The sequence below is a fragment of the Saimiri boliviensis genome, chromosome 2, assembly GCF_048565385.1.
Source record: "Saimiri boliviensis isolate mSaiBol1 chromosome 2, mSaiBol1.pri, whole genome shotgun sequence".
NCBI classification, from domain to species: Eukaryota; Metazoa; Chordata; class Mammalia; order Primates; family Cebidae; genus Saimiri; species Saimiri boliviensis.
Window position 1 is genome coordinate 181997859 of NC_133450.1, and position 17803 is coordinate 182015661.

Genomic DNA, 17803 nt, shown 5'->3' on the forward strand with positions numbered 1-17803 from the left:
GCTATAGCACAACTAATGTGTCATATAGTTATTTTCAATATTGTTTAGATAATCCAAAATAACTAGACAAGTTCTGTGATAGGCAGCTTGTAACGTAGCCACCATGATCTCCATCTGCTGTTATTCACACCCTTGAATAATCCCCTCCTGGGTATGAAACGGACATAGTAACTTGCTAATAACAAATACAATACGGCAAAGTAATGGATATCACTTCTGGGATTAAGTTACTAAAAATTGTGATTTCTGACTTGCTTGCACACTCGTTTGCTCACTCACTTGTTCACTTTAACAAAGCCAGCTGCTATTACATGAGCGGCCATTATGAAGAAGCTTATAAGGCAAGAAACTAAGGGGAGCCTACAGCCAACATCAAGAAAGATGCTTGGATCCTCAGCTCAACAGCCCATAAAGAACTGAATCCATCCAACAACCAGTGAGTTTGAAAGCAGATCATTCCCTAAGCAGGCATTGAGATGTCTGAAGCCCTAGCCTATACCTTGATTATAGCTTTGCAATAAAACTGTAGCTAAATGACCCAGATATGCCATGCCCAGGTTCCTAGCCAGTGGAAATTCTAGGATAGTAAGTCTAATTATTGAAACCACTTAGTTTTGTGGTAGTTTGTTAGGCAGCAATAAATAATACAAGATCTAAACATTAATATATTTCTTTGGTTAAAGACAATGCTATATAAGATTATTTTCCATGTTTGTTACACTTAAAAAAATCAGGAAATTGAAATCTGGATAAGAAGATGATAAAATAAGAAGCCCTAGACTGCTGTTGCCCAGTGAAGACATCATCAGTTCAACAATACATGGATCAATTCCCTTTGGAGAAATTCAGAAGCCAGTTAAAAGGCTCTTGAACCCCAGGAAAGTACAAAACCAGATACATCAAAGCAAGTAGTAAACTGATGATACTTTATTAGTCAGAGGTTAGCACAGTACTATTGGAAGGAAACTCCCAAGTCCTAGCTTCTATATGAGGAGTGAAAGATATGGAACATGTGTTTAAAATTCTGGCTTTTAAAGGTGCTGCTCGAGGAAATAGTTTCTGTCTTGCCTGTGAGAAAGCTGATTAGATGCGGCCTGGGGACTACTAAGAACAAAAAATGCTGAGCAGTTGACATCAGATGGAGAGAACCTGCAGAGCTATAGACAGACAGTAGAGGGAGCAAGAGATTATGAGTTCTTGGAAAAAGAAGCTACAAAAATCTGTTGAAATTTACATGCAAAAGTCTAGAAAACATGCACCCACATAAAAGGTTTGGGAGGTCCTCAGAATCTCCAGTGAGCTGCTTGGGGAAGGTGTTTCCTGTATGAAGACAGTTTGTAAAGATTAAAAGAGATGGCTTTTTTTTTTTTTTTTTTTAAACAGTTTCACTCTGTCGCCAGACTGGGGTGCAGTGGTGCAATCTGGGCTCACTGCAACCTCCGCCTCCTGGGTTCAAGCAATTCTCCTGCCTCAGCCTCCAGAGTAGCTGAGACTATAGGCATGTTGTTACCATGCCCAGCTAATTTTTGTATTTTTACTAGAGATGGCGTCTCACCATGTAGGACAGGATGGTCTCTATCTCTTCACCTCGTGATCCACACATCTCAGCTTCCCAAAGTTCTGGGATTACAGACATGAGCCACCACGTCTGGCCAAGAGGTGGCTATTTATTCAAATGTAAAGAATTTAACACAAAGTAACATGCCACACAAAGAAATTAGGGAACATTAACTAATGGAACAAAATAAATCTCTAGATTTTAACCTTCAAAAATGGGCATATATGAGCCATCTAACAAGGATTGGAAATAGCTATCATAAAGACTCGGGAAACTCATGAAAATGTTATAAGAAAAAAATGAGAATACAAACAGAAATAAGAAATACTTAAAAGAACCAAATTTTGGAGCTGAAGAATTAATACCTGAATTTAAAATTTCAGCAAAGTGATTTAACAGATTTGATCAAGTGGAATAAAGAAGCAGTGAACTCAAAGACAGGCCATTTGAAGTTATTTAAAGAAACAAAAATAAATAAAAAATGAAGAGATCATAAGGAACATATAAAATGACATCAACTATACCCATGTACATATTATGGAAGTCTCAGAAAGAGAAGATAAAGGAGAAGAAAATTTATTTAAAGAAATAATGGGCAAAATTTCTCAAAACTGGGCAAGGAAGCAGACATCAGAAACAAGAAGCCCAACAGACCCTATCTAGAATGAAAGCAAAGAAGACCACATCATGTCAAATTATAATCAAATTCTAATAAATAAAAGAAAACGTGAGAATTTTTGAAAGAAGAAAAAGAAAAGTGACTCTTCACATATAAAGGAGGCTCTATAATAATTTTAGCAGAAGTATCAGCAGAAACAATGGAGGCCAAAGGTAGTAAAATGATACATTGAAAAGTGCTAAAAAAAAAAAAAAAAAAAAAAAAAAGGACCTGTCAATGGAAAACACTCTACCCCAGAAACTGGCCCTTCAAAAATAAAAGTGAAATAAAGATGTTACCAGAAAAATATCTGTGAACATCTGTTGAAGAATTTCATCGTCACTAGTTTTGCCTTGCAAGAAATCATAAAAGGAAGGAGTTCTTCATGTTGAAATGAAAGGATGTTAAATAGCAACACAAAAATATTTGAAGCATAGCTTACAAGCACAAGTAAACATTTTGGCAAATAGAGAATCCTGTAATATTATAGCTATAGTATGTAAATAACTTTTAACACTGATATCATATTTAAAGACAAAAGTATATAAAAAATTATAACTATAAAATATGCTAATGGACACACTCTATACAAATACGTAATTTGTGCTATCAATAACATGAAGTGGGCTGAAACAAAAGAGAAGTGGTTGTATGTGATTGAAGTTAAATTGTTATCAACTTAAAACAGTTATAACTACAAGATGTTTTACGAAGCCTAATGGTAACTACAAAGAAAATACTACACAGGATACACAAAAGAAATAATAAGAAATGAATCGAAGCATATGACAGACAGCAAGAAAGGAAAAAAGAGGGTAAAATGAAAAAAAAAATTAACAATAGGGCAAGAATAAGTGTTTCCCTGTCAGTAAATTTATATTTACTTGAAATATAAATTGATTTTAAAATCCAATAAAAGGATATATAGAATGGAAGAATGGATGAAAAAGTGAGTCCTAACAATATGCTGTCTACAGATAATCTCTTTGGACTTAAGGACACACATAGGCTAAAAGAAAAGGAATGGAAAAACATGTTCCATACAAATGTTAACAAAAAGAGAACAGAATTGATCTTGCTTATATCAGACAAAATAGATTTTAGGTTAATTAAAAAAAAACTGCCACAGGAAACAAATAAATATATTATACTATGATAAAAATATCAATTCACAAGGAGCTATGACTATATAACAATAAATGTATATACACCCACTAGGAGAGCAACTGAATGTATGAAGCAAATACTGACAGAACTGAAGGAGGAAAAGATGACAAATAGTGTATTTCAATAACTAACTTTCAATAATGGATAGAAAACTCAGACAGAAAATTAATGAGGAAATAGAATACCTAAACAACATTCTAGACCAAATGAACCTAAGAAATATATATAGAATATTTCACCCAATGGCAGCAGAATACCCATTTTTCTCAAGAGAACATGGAACATTCTTCAGAATAGATGATGTTAGGCCACAAAGCAAATCATAAAAACTCTAGAAAAATAAAAATCATACCAAGTTTCTTTTTCAACTACAGTAGATTAATACTAAAAACCAAGAGCAGAAGGAATATAGAAAAAATCAAAAATTTGTAGAAATTAGACAATATACTTCTGAACAACCACAGGTTATGAGGAAACAAAAGGTAAACTTAAAAATATCTTGAGACTAAACAAAAACAAAATAACAAAACTTATAGGATGCAGCAAAACCTGAACTAAGAAAGAAGTTTATATTGAGAAGTGTTTATTCAATTCCCACATTTAAAGAGAAGAACTCCAAATAAACAACCTAAGTTTATAACTTAAAAAACTGGAAAAATAAAAACAAATTCAGCTCAAAATTAGCAGAAAAAAGTAATGAAGATTAGAGCAGAAATAAATGCAATGGAGAATCAAAAAACAGTAGCAATAATAAAAGACACTAAAATCCACAACTAAGAATGAACAGAAATTTCTTCAACATAAAAAAAGGCTATATATGAAAATCCCACAGCTAACATCATACTTAATAGTAAACAATTGGAAACATTTCCTCTAAGATTAGGAGCAGGGCAAGAATGTCAATTCACCATTTTTATTCAGCATGGTACTGAAAGTCCTAGCCAGAACTATTAAAAAATTTAAGAAAAAGGAAATAAAATTGAACACATCCATTCAGAAAAGAATAATTAAAATTGTCTCTGTTCATAGATAATATGTTGTACATAGAAAATCCTAAAGATTATTCACACACACAACTGGTATAACTAACAAATTCAGCAAAGTGGCAAGATACAAATTAACATAAAATAATCAGTAGCATTTTAATTCCCCAATAATGAGTAATTCAAAAAGCAAATTAAGAAAACAATTTTATTTATATTAGTGAGAAAACAATAAAATATTTAGAAATGAACTTAACCAAGGAAACTAGAGACTTATACACTGAAAACTACAAAACATTTCTGAAAAAAAATTTAAAAAGATACAAATAAATGGAAGTCTTTACAGTCTGCCACAAATACCAAGTCTGGTGTTCATGGATGGAAAGACTTACTATTGTTACTGTTGTCCATTTTATACAAGATGATCTACAGTTTCAATACAATCCCTACCAAAATTCCAATGGTATTTTTTACAAAAATGGAAAATAAATCTATAATTCATATTGAACCAGAAAGATTCCAAATAAGAGAAACAATCTTTTAAAGGACGAACAAACCTGGAGGCCTAATACTTTCTGACTTCAAAATGTATTGCAAAGCTACAGTAATCAAAACAATATGTACTTGTGAAAAAACAGATACATAGATAAATGGGACAGATTAGAGAGCCCAGACATAAATTTACACACATATAATGAAATAATCTTAGATAAAGGTGCCAACAGTACACATTGGGAAAGGACAGTCTCTTGTACAAATGTTACTGAGAAAACTGAATATCTGTAAACAAAAGAATGAAAGCCTTTCCTAGACTACACGTAAAAAATCAACTCAAAATTGATTAAAGACTTAAATGTTATATCTGAAACCTTAAAACTCCTAATAGAAAGCAGAAACGTTTCTTGACATTGATCTTGGCAACAATTTTCTGGATATGATCAAAAAAGCACAGGCAACAAAAGCAAACATAGACAAGACTACATCCAACTAAACAATTTTCTGTGTAGCAAATGAAACAACCAACAGAGTGAAATGGCAACATATAGAATGGGAAAAAACCTTATATCTGATAAGGGATTAATATTCAACTACGTAAGGAGCTCTAATTCAATATTAAAAAATCGAATAACCAAATTTTGTAAATGAGTAAGTGGCTTTAATATGCCTTTCTCCAAGACACCCAAATGGCCAGTATGTATAGGAAAAAATACCCACATCAACAATCATCAGGGAAATACATATCAAAGATTTCCATGAGATACCACCACACGCATGTTAGGAATGCCATCATCAAAAACAAACAAAAACACACAAAGCCAGAAAATGCCAAATGTTGGAGAGAATGTGGAGAAATTGAATTGGAACACATTACAATTTTTCCTTGGTAGAAGTGTAAATTGGTGCAGCTGCTATGAAAAACAGTGTAGAGTTTCGTAAAAAAAAAAACAAAACAAAACTTTATGAAGAACTATCATATGATTAATTTCATTTCTGAGTATCTCAGAAAAAAACTGAAAATAATTTCAGAAAAGTATTAACATTCCCATGTGTAAAAATCTAAATGCTGATTTATTGATGAATGGATAAATAAAATATGATATATGCATACAAAGGAATATTCAGCTTAAAAAAAAAAAAAAAAAAACAACAACCCTATCAGTGACAAGAGGATAGAGGCAGCAAACCACCTTGCCATGTATGGACCTATGCAACAATCTGCAACAAGCCTGCATCATCTGCACATGTACCTCAGAACCTAAAGTACAATTAAAAAAAAAACAAAACCTATCATATTCTACAACATGGATAAACTATGAGGACATCATGCTAAGTGAAAGAAGCTACTCACAAAACAACAAATACCACATGGTTCCAATTATATGAAGTTCCTAAAGTGGCCAAACTCACAGAAGCGGAAAGTAGTGGTCTCCAAAGGCTACGGGTGTAGAAAAATGGGGAATTGCTGTATAGAGTTTCAGATAAGCAAGATGAAATTTCTAGAGATCTGCCGTACAACAATAAGCATTTAGTTGACAATACTAAACTGCACATTTAAACATTTTTGAACAAGGTAAATGTTAAGTTTACTCCACCACTAAAAATAGAGAAATTGAAATCAAAGCATGTGTATGTAGATGAACGGATGGATGGCTAAACAGATAATTTCAGAATTAAGAGTATCTTTGGCAATCAGTTCTTCCATGCATAATTCCATAGAAATGACAAAAGAAAATTCAACTTAATGTTAAATAATGTTTTTTAATTCAACTTAATGTTAAAAAATAACTTTTTTTCCCAACTTTTATTTTAAGATTGGGTACAAGTGCAGGTCTGTTACATAGGTAAACATGTGCCATGGTGGTTTGCTGCACAGATCATTCCAATACATAGGTATTATGCCCAGCATCAATTAGCTATTCTCCCTAATGCTCACCCTCTTCCCCACCCCACTCTCCAATGGGCCCCAGTGTGTATTGTTCACTCTGCAATATGTCCACGTGTTCTCATCATTCAGCTCCCACTTATAAGTGAGAACATGCAGTGTTTGGTTTTCTGATCTGCATTAGTTTGCTGAGAATAATGGCTTCCAAGTCCATCCATGTCCCTGCAAAAAACATGATCTGACTCCTCTTTATGGCTACATAGTATTCCATGGTATATATGTACATTTTCTTTATCCAGTCTATCCTTGAGGGGCATTTATGTTGATTCTATGTCTTTGCTACTATGAATAGTGCTGCAGTGAACAAGTGTGTATCTTTATAATACACTGATTTATATTCTCTTGGATATATACACAATAATGGGATTACTGGGTCAAATGGTATTTCTGACCCCAGATCTTTGAGGAATTGCCACACTGTCTTCCACAATAGTTGAACTAATTCAGACTCCCATGAGCAGTGTAAAAGTGTTCCTTTTTCTTAATAACCTTACCAGCATCTGTTGTTTTTTTGACTTTTTACTAATAGCCATTGTGACTAATTTAAGATGGAATCTCATGGTAGTTTTGATTTGCATTTCTCTAATGATCAGTGATGTGAGCTTTTTCATAAGTTTGTTTGCTACATGTATGTCTTTTGACAAGTGTCTATTCATGTCCTTTGCCCACTTTTTAATGGGGTTGTTTTTCTTATGTAAATTTGTTTAAGTATCTTGTACATGCTGAATGTTAGATTTTTGTCAGATGGATAGATTGCAAAAACTTTCTCCCATTCTGTAGGAAGTCTGTTCACGCTGATGATTGTTTATTTTGTGGTGCAAAAGTTCTGTAATTTAATTAGATCCCATTAATCAACTTTTGCTTTCGTTGTAATTGCTTTTTGTGTCTTTGTCATGAAATCTTTGTCCCTGCCTATCTCCTAAATGGTATTGCCTAGATTTTCTTCTAGGGGTCTTATAGTTGTGGGTTTTACATTAAAGACTTTAATGTATCTTAGTTGATTTTTGTATATGATATAAGGGAAGGGTCCAGTTTCAATTTTCTGCATATGGCTAGCCAGTTATCCCAGCACCATTTATTAAATAGGGAATCCTTTTCCCATTGCTTCTTCTGGTCAGATTTGTTTAACAGCAGATGGTTGTAGGTGTGTAGTCTTATTTCTGGGCTCTCTGTTCTGTTCCATTGGTTTATGTGCTTGTTCTTATACTAGTACCATGCTATTTTGGTTACTGTAGCCTTGTAGTAGAGTTTGAAGTCAGGTAGCATAATGGCTCCAACATTGTTGGGGATTGTCTTGGCTCCTTTTTGGTTCCACATGAATTTTAAAATAGCTTTTCTAATTCTGCATAGAATGTCAATGGTAGTTTAATAGGAATAACATTTAATTTATAAATTCCTTTGGGTAGTATGGCCATTTTCACAATATTGATTCTTTCTAACTCTGAATTTAAAATTTAATCAGTTAAGTTAATTACTTGCAAACAGAACATATGGAATCTGGTTAATTTTAGAAGAAAATATATTGGAAGTTTATTAGAGGTATGCAGTTTAGCTCATGGATATGCTGGAGCTTTAGAACCAGCTGAGTAACAGACTGGTCCCAAGGCAGCTCTGGAAGATGCTAGCAAAACCACAGCATAATTTTTGAGCCAGTGTAGTCCACTCAGAATTCACTGCCTTCATCACCACTACTGTGGATGACTCCTCTCTTCCTCATTTCAGCAGTAAAAGAAACTAACTCCTATGATAGCACAACTGACTGAGCTTATCTCAAGTGCCCCTTTATGTAGTATGGAGAGATAATGTAACTGACTGGTTTCCAGCAGTTGGTCATCAGGAATTATCCTCCTATCAAGATATTAATAAAAAGGGGAAATTAAAATTTGGGCAGGCAAAAAAAAAATCTATTAAGTATCTAACACATTGAAAATTACTATGGCTTTTTTTTTTTTTTACTACAGGCATCTACAGTTTTTACTGCTTTTTTTCATTTTTTAAAAGAGGAGTTACCAAGGTTTGGATGCTGATATTTAACTATCTTGTTCTGGATGTCTTTAGAACAAAAAGAAAACTATAACAGGATATTTTCTTTGAGGTTTTTGCTTCCTATGTCAGAACAGTTTAGTTTTATTTATTTAATTTTATAGGTATTTCTAGATAATTTACACAAAGTAGAGTTGAAGCTCTAGCAGCTGTTGTTCAGAGTAATAAATCATCCTAAGAATCCCCTACATGTAATTATAACTTCATATTGTGCAAATGTCATCAGTCATGCATTTTGATTGTTCCAGGCGCATATTATGGTGATGCAGGTGTAAAGATGGAAGTCCATCTGGCCAATTATATTTGCTGTTACTAAAGAAAGTTTGTTTTTCCTTCTGTCTATATTTGAACAAGAAATATCTTGAGCCAGGTCCAAGAGGCTATGATAGCTCTATAGTTCTTCCAAATGAAGGTAGAAAAAAATTACTACAGCGTTTTTTTTTTCTGTACATTATCAATAACATAATTATAAAAGAAAAACTTCAAACTACCCTGATTTGTAGTCAATTTTTTAAAATACTTGTAAATGCCATATTCATGATAGTTATCTGTCTTTGTAAAACTGAAATGTTAAATTTTAGCTTAAGCCAAGCAATCAACCAAAATATATTTTTATGGCATAGAAACAATTTTCCCAACTAAATTTAAATAATTTAGATATTTCAAAACCAGTTTGTTTTTTCAGTGTGATAAGTCATGAGTTGTTTGATTTAACATTGAGAGTAATCATATGAAAATATAATGTAAATTCTATGATCATTAGGCTTTGTTCGATTTTGTTTGTTTTCCATTTCATATTAAACAACAAGTTACTTCATGTTAAACCATAATGAAGAATATATTTTAAATAATGGTATGTTATAGAAAAATATCTCTATATAAACACACATAAAGAGATGTATTTACATTATATGTGTATATATAAGTTATATATGTGTATGCATGGTATAACTGAGAACATCTCAGCTCTTTTATTGAAACCTCTACAAATTAAAACCATCTCCATGTACACACACACACACACACACACACACACACACACACACACATTGTTAAGTGAACAAATATTAAACTAGTGCCTGTAAAGGTCAATTACCAATTTTTTTATACTTCTCACTGGTAAGATGCAAAAAAAAATGAACAACAACACTGCATTGGAGTATACCTGGATGTGAATTTAACCCACAGCTAACCATCTTGGCCCAACATGGTGAAACCCCATCTCTACTGAAAATACAATAATGAGCTGGGCATGGTGGTACCTACCTGTAATCCCAGCTACTCAGGAGGCTGAGAAATGACAACTGCTTGAACCCAGGAGGTGGAGATTGCAGTGAGCTGAGATCACACCACTGCATTCCAGCCTGGTGACACAGCAAGACTCTGTCTTAAAAAAAAAAAAAAATAGCTATGACTTCTGTGTGCCCTAATAATTACTACTTAGGTTGGTGCAAAAGCAACTGTGGCTGCTGCCACAATGTTAACAGGAACATAATCATTAAGTATTGTTGCAAGACTATATATCAAGCTATTTATTCAATAATTCTCATAGAAAACCAGCTATTTAGCATCTGAAGAAAACATGTAAGAGATTACTGAGTTTTTAAACATCTACTGTTTTAAAACAAAGACAGTGGCAGAAGGGAAAGGAATATATTGTTTATTATCAGTCTACTAAGGGAAGACAATGTTTATCTCATTAATACAGCCTTAGATTTGTTTTTAAGTTACCAGAACTTTATAATGGACTGCCAAAATGGGGTAATTCTGAACCAAAGACAAGGTGGCAGAAAACTTGGACTCTCTAGAAATAAAGTAACTCTTCAAATATAGGCATTTTTAAATGGAGAAATACACAAAACAACTCTTAGCACTGTAAAACTTTTAAAATGTTTCTTAAGATTACAATTATAAGGTCCACTGAAAAGGTATCAATAATTTCAAATTATCTGCATCAATACAATAATTAAATTTTGTTAAAAAATTAGGATAATTTTCTTGTTAAACATTCATCTGAACATTTGCTGTTATCACTTCAATCCAGAAAATGAAGCAGAATTGGCAAGGATAATTGTAAACCATGCATACATCTGAAATACACACAGTTTTTTTTTTTTTTTTTTACTATATGTTACAAATTCAATATTTATTCACAGTGTATATTTCATATTAAATGTTTTTTAAGAAAGAAAATAAAAATATAAAATAGTTGGTACCTTAAAAAGAAGATAGCAGAATATCAACTATGCACTATCAAAGCAATCTACAAGACCTACTAGATTTAATAAATATTTTTGACTCAAATATCTGTGTCACTATATAGCATAGGATTTAGGATTCTTGTTTTATAAAAATGTTACTTCATAAAGTATCTGTGATTGAAACTGCCCTGCCTTATTTACTATATTACATTTATCAATCTCAAGCTTAATTAGCACACAAATTTAAGAAAAGCAGAATTACAGTCTCTTACTTTGTTTCGCTTTCACCAAGATCTCTGAGTAATCTATATGCAAGATGCATCACAAAAAGCAATGACCTTTGATAATTTCAGACCTATTTATGCTCACAGGCTCTAGAATCAATGCCTATATATATATATATATATATTTTGTTTTAATCCAAGCTTTTGAGTCACATAGTTTGATAGAAATCTGTAATTATCTTCCAAATATATCCAAAATCATAAACATACCCTTCATATTCTGAAACTAGTTTGATAGATTTGATATTTAGAATATTAAAATTTCCAGATTCCATTTATTTCTTAGGATAAGCCATAAATTTCCCACAACTATATTGTTCATTACTTGGTTTATAACTAAACATCTCAATTCTTTTTATTGAAACCATTACAAATAAAAATCATCTGCAAACTAAAGGAATGTACAACAGATTCCAGTAAACAAAATAAGGTATTTAATAAAGTTGATTATCTCTATAATTCCTTAGTGATTAATTTGCCAAACTCCAACAAACATTTCTAAATATTATGTACAGTGATCGCAAAATTATATTTTTCAAGAATCCTTCTTTAATGTTATTTCTGAAGAGTAGCCAATTTTGTAACAATGATTTTTAATTACACTTATTTTACATATTAATATTAATGGAATTCACAGTGGTTTAAGACAGTCTAATAATGACAATGTTGCTGCTGTTATTGAAAATGTCAGTGAAAATTATTTATATGTTCCAATGTTTATGTCTCCTTTTAAACTATATATTATTTCTAAATGTGTCTTTTAAAAATAGTAACAACTATCATCCTGAAAATTTACACATCAAGCTGATTTTTCCTATAGGATATAAACCACGTCATTAAGAGAAAACAGTTAACTTGTTTGAATTATCTTCTGATCACCAAAGCATTTCTCACATGTGGCATCACCTTTCCACATAGGTAGAGGAGTGAAGAGATTGAGGGGCAATTTTTCTAGTTTTACCAAGTAAATATATGACAGAGTTTGAGTTAGACTCTTGGTGTCTATGATTATAGTGGCCCCACTCTAATCTGTTCATTTTATAGTGCCAACCTCCTACAATTTGAAAAGATTTTATTTCTGCCATATTCTGTTTCTTTAGCAATCACTTTACAGAAAATATTTTTATTCCCTCTTAATTTGGAATATTCCTTACATTTCAATTCCTAAATGAAATAATAATAATAATAATGAAACAAGGAGCACAGAAACACATTTAATCACATTCAAACACACTTAATCGTAAACATAACTACATTGGCATTTGTTCTATTTCTATTGGTTAAAACCTACTTTTCTTTAGCTATTATGATGTATGGAGAGAAAGGAGACAATTTTCTCTACAAATGTGAGTGATCATCATGGGATTTTGCCCCACAAGAATAAGAAAATAAAATATTCATGTACCGGCCGGGCGCGGTGGCTCAAGCCTGTAATCCCAGCACTTTGGGAGGCCGAGGCGGGTGGATCACGAGGTCAAGAGATCGAGACCATCCTGGTCAACATGGTGAAACCCCGTCTCTACTAAAAATACAAAAAATTAGCTGGGCATGGTGGCGCGTGCCTGTAATCCCAGCTACTCAGGAGGCTGAGGCAGGAGAATTGCCTGAACCCAGGAGGCGGAGGTTGCAGTGAGCCGAGATCGCGCCATTGCACTCCAGCCTGGGTAACAAGAGCGAAACTGCGTCTCAAAAAAAAAAAAAAAAAAAAAAAAAAAATTCATGTACCAATGAAAACAATAAATAAAGCCATAGGGCCAATTGTTTTTCAAATACTTAAGGCTTTACTATATTGTACCTGAATAGGAAAAAGTGTTTTATGTATAAAATTATACATATGCAATTATTCTTCCTCATCTAGTGTAAGAATTTCAGGAAGTTGAGTGTTTTTATTGGCTGTCACAGAAGTTGGTCCTAATTCCTAACCATCTCTAGATAAAATCCTCAGAGAATTAAGAGTTAAACAAAGGTCTACAGTTCATTAAGTAGAGTTAAAGTTCACTAATATAAGCACACTGAGTAACAATATCATAGTGACAATTCTGACCCATAAGAAAAATTTAGTCTCTTTAATTATTTTTTAATTTTTAACTACATTTTAGTTTAATAGCTTATTTTATTTTTTAGTAACTTAGCCAAAAGCAGATAAAAAGGAGAGAGGCAGGGAAGGGGAGTGGAGAGAGAGAGAGACGAAAAGTTTGGATATGCCCAAACCTATTTTGTTAAATAATATATAATAGCAAATATATTCTTTCAAAAATTCCCTTCAGACAATTTGTATAGTGTTTTCTCTCTCTTTAGCAATGCCCTTTGATAGTTGACTTTGAATAGAGATGGGCATATCTGAAACAGAAGACAAGTATTCTTACCAAAAGTGATGTATAGAGATTAAACCAGTAAATATACTATACAGCAAAATCTACATTAATCATTACATGAGCAATCTTTATACAGTTTCAACCACAAAAATGTTCATTTCCCTCTTTTGCAAGTGTTCTCTTTTTATTGCTCCACAGGACAACAATGGGAAATTTTGGGGCCATTCACTGCTTTTCTCCAATGCATGGTTTAATCTGTGCAGTACCAAATAATTCCCTTTCAGCCTTCTGCTAGTTAATTCTTCCCCTATTTTTCAGTTCTGGCCCTGGCTGTGCTGCTTCTATAAGAGGTTGCTGTTACTGAACTTGTTAACCTCTAGGAAAGATCTGGTGATCTTAGGCAGACTGGGCCCCTTCTTAAACAACTACACTGGAGAGTCACAAAGCAGCAGATCTGCAGAAGCCTTTGCCACTGGGATCCTTTTTTTTGTTGTTTTTTTGAGACAAATTTGCACTCTGTCACATCAACTTCTGTCTCCCAGGTTCAAGTGATTCTTCTGTCTCAGCCTCCCAGGTAGCTGGGACTACAGGCACATGCTGCCATGCCTGGCTAATTTTTTGTATTTTAGTAGAGACGGGGTTTTACCATGTTCCCCAGGCTAGTCTCAAACTCTGGGCCAGGCATAATCCTAGCACTTTGAGAGACCAAGGCAAGCGGATTGCCTGAGCTCAGGATCCTACTTCTTTTGATTGGTCACTCTTATTTTTCCTCTCCTTATTTTTCCTCTCTCAGTCAGGAGTATCTTCTCTCACTTAATTCATTCTAGCAGTCCCTCTGCTCTTTCAATCTTTCCTATAGTACATTCATATATTTGTCTCCTTATACAGACCAAATTATGAAATTAAAATGTTCATTTTTGCATGCGAATATACTTTATAATACTATTTGAATCAAAATGATCAAATAGTATTATAGGTTTATAATTATAGGAGGTTTTATGTAGGTTAAACATTTTACTGTATACTTTCAGTATTAACTAATCATAATTAAGTAAAATATCTTATAGATTTCTAAAACCTTCATTTATAAATAAGTTAAATACCTTATATGTTGTATATGGGCAGAACTAGTATTCAATTCCCATGTATGTTGAGTGTCATCATGTTTCATGAAACTAGACTGTACACTAATTCAGAAAAGGAACTATTCAAATGTCAGGGATAAACTACTTTAAATCTATAATTAATTACCAGCCAAACAGGTGAAAGTCCAAGCTCAAATTCCTTTGAATTGGAGCCTTATTTTTATATGTATATAGGAAATAGGATAGAAAAGTTCTACCTCAAAATATAATACTGAAAATCTGAAATCTCAGAAATGCCAATTCATTTTTATCACATTTTAAAATTTTATGTTAATGTTCCATTTGGTAAGTAGGCATAGAAATTACTATGGCCAACTTAGGGTTCTGTTTGTCCAAGAAAATGTACAACATGGCATCATATACAGGTTTGTAATAATGCAAAAGGAGTTAAAGAACCTTAAACTCTAGAGGTTGTCCATAAACAACAGGAATATGCCACGAGGTTTAGATTCCCTTTGTTGGCCATTATTGTAAAATTTAAAACAAAATCTTTTCAAAACAGAGCACCAAGTCTGAAAGAATGCTATATAAGAAAGCATCAGAAATGACAGATACAGGTGAGGGGAAGGAAGGCAGCAAACCACACTGCCATGTGTGAACCTATGCAACAATCTTACATGTTCTTCACATGTACCCCAAAACCTAAAATGCAATTAAAAAATAAATAAATAAAAAAGAAAGCATCATCAATAGCCTCATCAAATCTCCCTCATGTGAAATAAGTATCCCTTACTGTTTTAGAGTTAGTTATTAAAACACTATAGCTGTGTCTGGTGGCACATGCCTATTGTCCCAGTAACTCAGGAGGCTGAGGTGGAAGGACTGCTTGAGGCAAGACATTCAAGACCAGTCTGGGCAACATTGCAAAACTCCATCTCAAGAAATAAGTAAATATGAGGAGAAGGTGGCTGATTAGATGCAGGCAAAAAAGTGCCACTCCCACTGAGAGATCAAAATATCACATAAACCAACATACTTTAAGTGAAGTAAAACAGGCTTTAAACCAAAACAATCAAGGAAAAAGGACAACATTACTTTTAAAAAGGTTCAATTCAACATAATTTAATTATCCTAAATATTTATGCATTAAACATTGGTACACGCAGATTCATACAAAAATTCTTCTTGACCTAGACAGACATACAGTTACAGTTGGAAAGTTCAATACCTCCAGTGACAACATTAGGCAGATCATTGAGGCAGAAAACTAACAAATTCTGAAGTTAAACTCAACACTCAATCAAATATAGAGAAAGATACTTTCCAAGGTTAAACCAGGAAGAAAGTAAAAATGTTAATAGACCAATATGTTCTGAAATTGAACCTGTAATCTCATTAAAAAGTAGACAAAAGATATGAAAAGATACCTCTGAAAAGAAGACATACAAGTGGCCAACACACATATGAAAAGATGCTCAACATTATTAGTCATCAGAGAAATTCAAATGAAAACCAACAATGAATTACCATCTCACACTGGTCAGAATGACTATTATTAAAAAGTCAAAAAACAATAGGTTCTGGTAAGATGCAGAGAAAAAGGAACACTTACACACTGTTTGTGGGAATGTAAATTAGTCCAGTTACTATTGAAAGCCATTTAGTAATTTTTCAAAGAATTTTAAACAAAACTACCATTCAACCCAACATTTTCATTAATAGAAAAAATATTTTTTCTACTAAGAAGACACATGCATTTTCATGTTCATTGCAGAATTATTTACAATAGCAAAGATAGAATCAAGTTAAATGCCATCAACAGTAGACTGCATAAAGAAATATGTTCCATATACACCATGGAATACTACACAGTCATGAAAAGGACTAAATTGTGTCCTTGGATACAACTGGAGGCCATTATCTAAGTGAATTAACACAGGAACAGACAACTTTATACCACACATTCTCACTTGTAAGTGAGGAGTAAACACTGAATACACATGGACATAAAGATGGGAAGAACAGACACTGGAAAATACTATAGAAAGAAGAGAAGAAGAGGGGGAGAGCTGAAAAATTACCTATTGGGTACTATGCTCACTACCTGGGTGATGGGATAATTGTACCACTAGCTTCAGCATCACACAATATACCCAGGTAATAAACCTTCATATGTACCACCTGAATGTAGATTAAAAGTTGAACACATTTAAAATAAAAAATGAATTAATAATAAAATAAAATACTAGCTTCCAGGTATTTCTTCTGAGGCACTATTTGATCATATGCAAATTATATTTTGAAATATTGTCAAATTCACTTTTAAAGATTAAGTAAAACAATATATATATATATAGATAGATAGATAGATAGATAGCAAAAAGGACTTAATAAAAGTTATTTTCCCTTTATAAGGAAAGAGGATATCTTTATCTTTGTAGGCATATGACTACAGAGTTCTTGACACTAGTTGTTATTTAATAAATATACAGTGTTAAAATATAAATTAATGAATAGCTTAAGTTTTACAGCACTATGAAAACTACAGTTAAAGAATCTAGTTTTATTTGTGCCTATTTAGATTCTTGCTAATTTCACCATTATATATTTTTCATTTTTTAGCTTACTTTTATCTTATTCTATATTATTTATTCCTTATATATTTTCTACTTGTTTTAAGAAGAGAAAATTGTTTGCTCATTTATCTAGATCATTTATATTAGTAGGCAGAATCCAATTTTTGTCAAGCTTTTATTATAGGTAACATGACTCATTCCAATCAATTTCTTTATTTTTTATTTCTAACATTAATAATCCAATCCATTGCTAGAACCATAATTTCGGATGGAAATTAGGTAACTACTAGGTAGGCAAAGAAGACTGTTATAGAATTTAATAGCTATGAAACTAAAAGCTTCTTACTTGTGTTAGAAAATATATGCCCTTGTAAATGACAGCAACTTTAGAACTAAAAATAGATATAATTTTCTGTGTATATTATTTCAAAGTACATGTTTACCAACCTCATCTAAAAACAAGTTCTTTTTGAAAAAATACACCCAACAA

General features: G+C 32.6%; 1 long non-coding RNA gene across 13 annotated transcripts in view; it reads right to left on the reverse strand.

Moving 5' to 3' along the window:
- LOC141583742 (uncharacterized) overlaps positions 1-17803 on the reverse strand; it is a 912164-nt gene that overhangs the window by 830034 nt on the left and 64327 nt on the right. For 7 of the 13 annotated variants that reach the window (XR_012516613.1, XR_012516618.1, XR_012516616.1 and 4 more), the window contains exon 2: positions 10119-10239. The exons of 3 other annotated variants lie outside the window; for them this stretch is intronic. This is a non-coding gene — a long non-coding RNA (uncharacterized LOC141583742). The remainder of the gene's footprint in view (positions 1-10118; positions 10240-17803) is intronic. 3 more of the 13 variants (XR_012516614.1, XR_012516617.1, XR_012516615.1) reach the window with 1 other exon arrangement.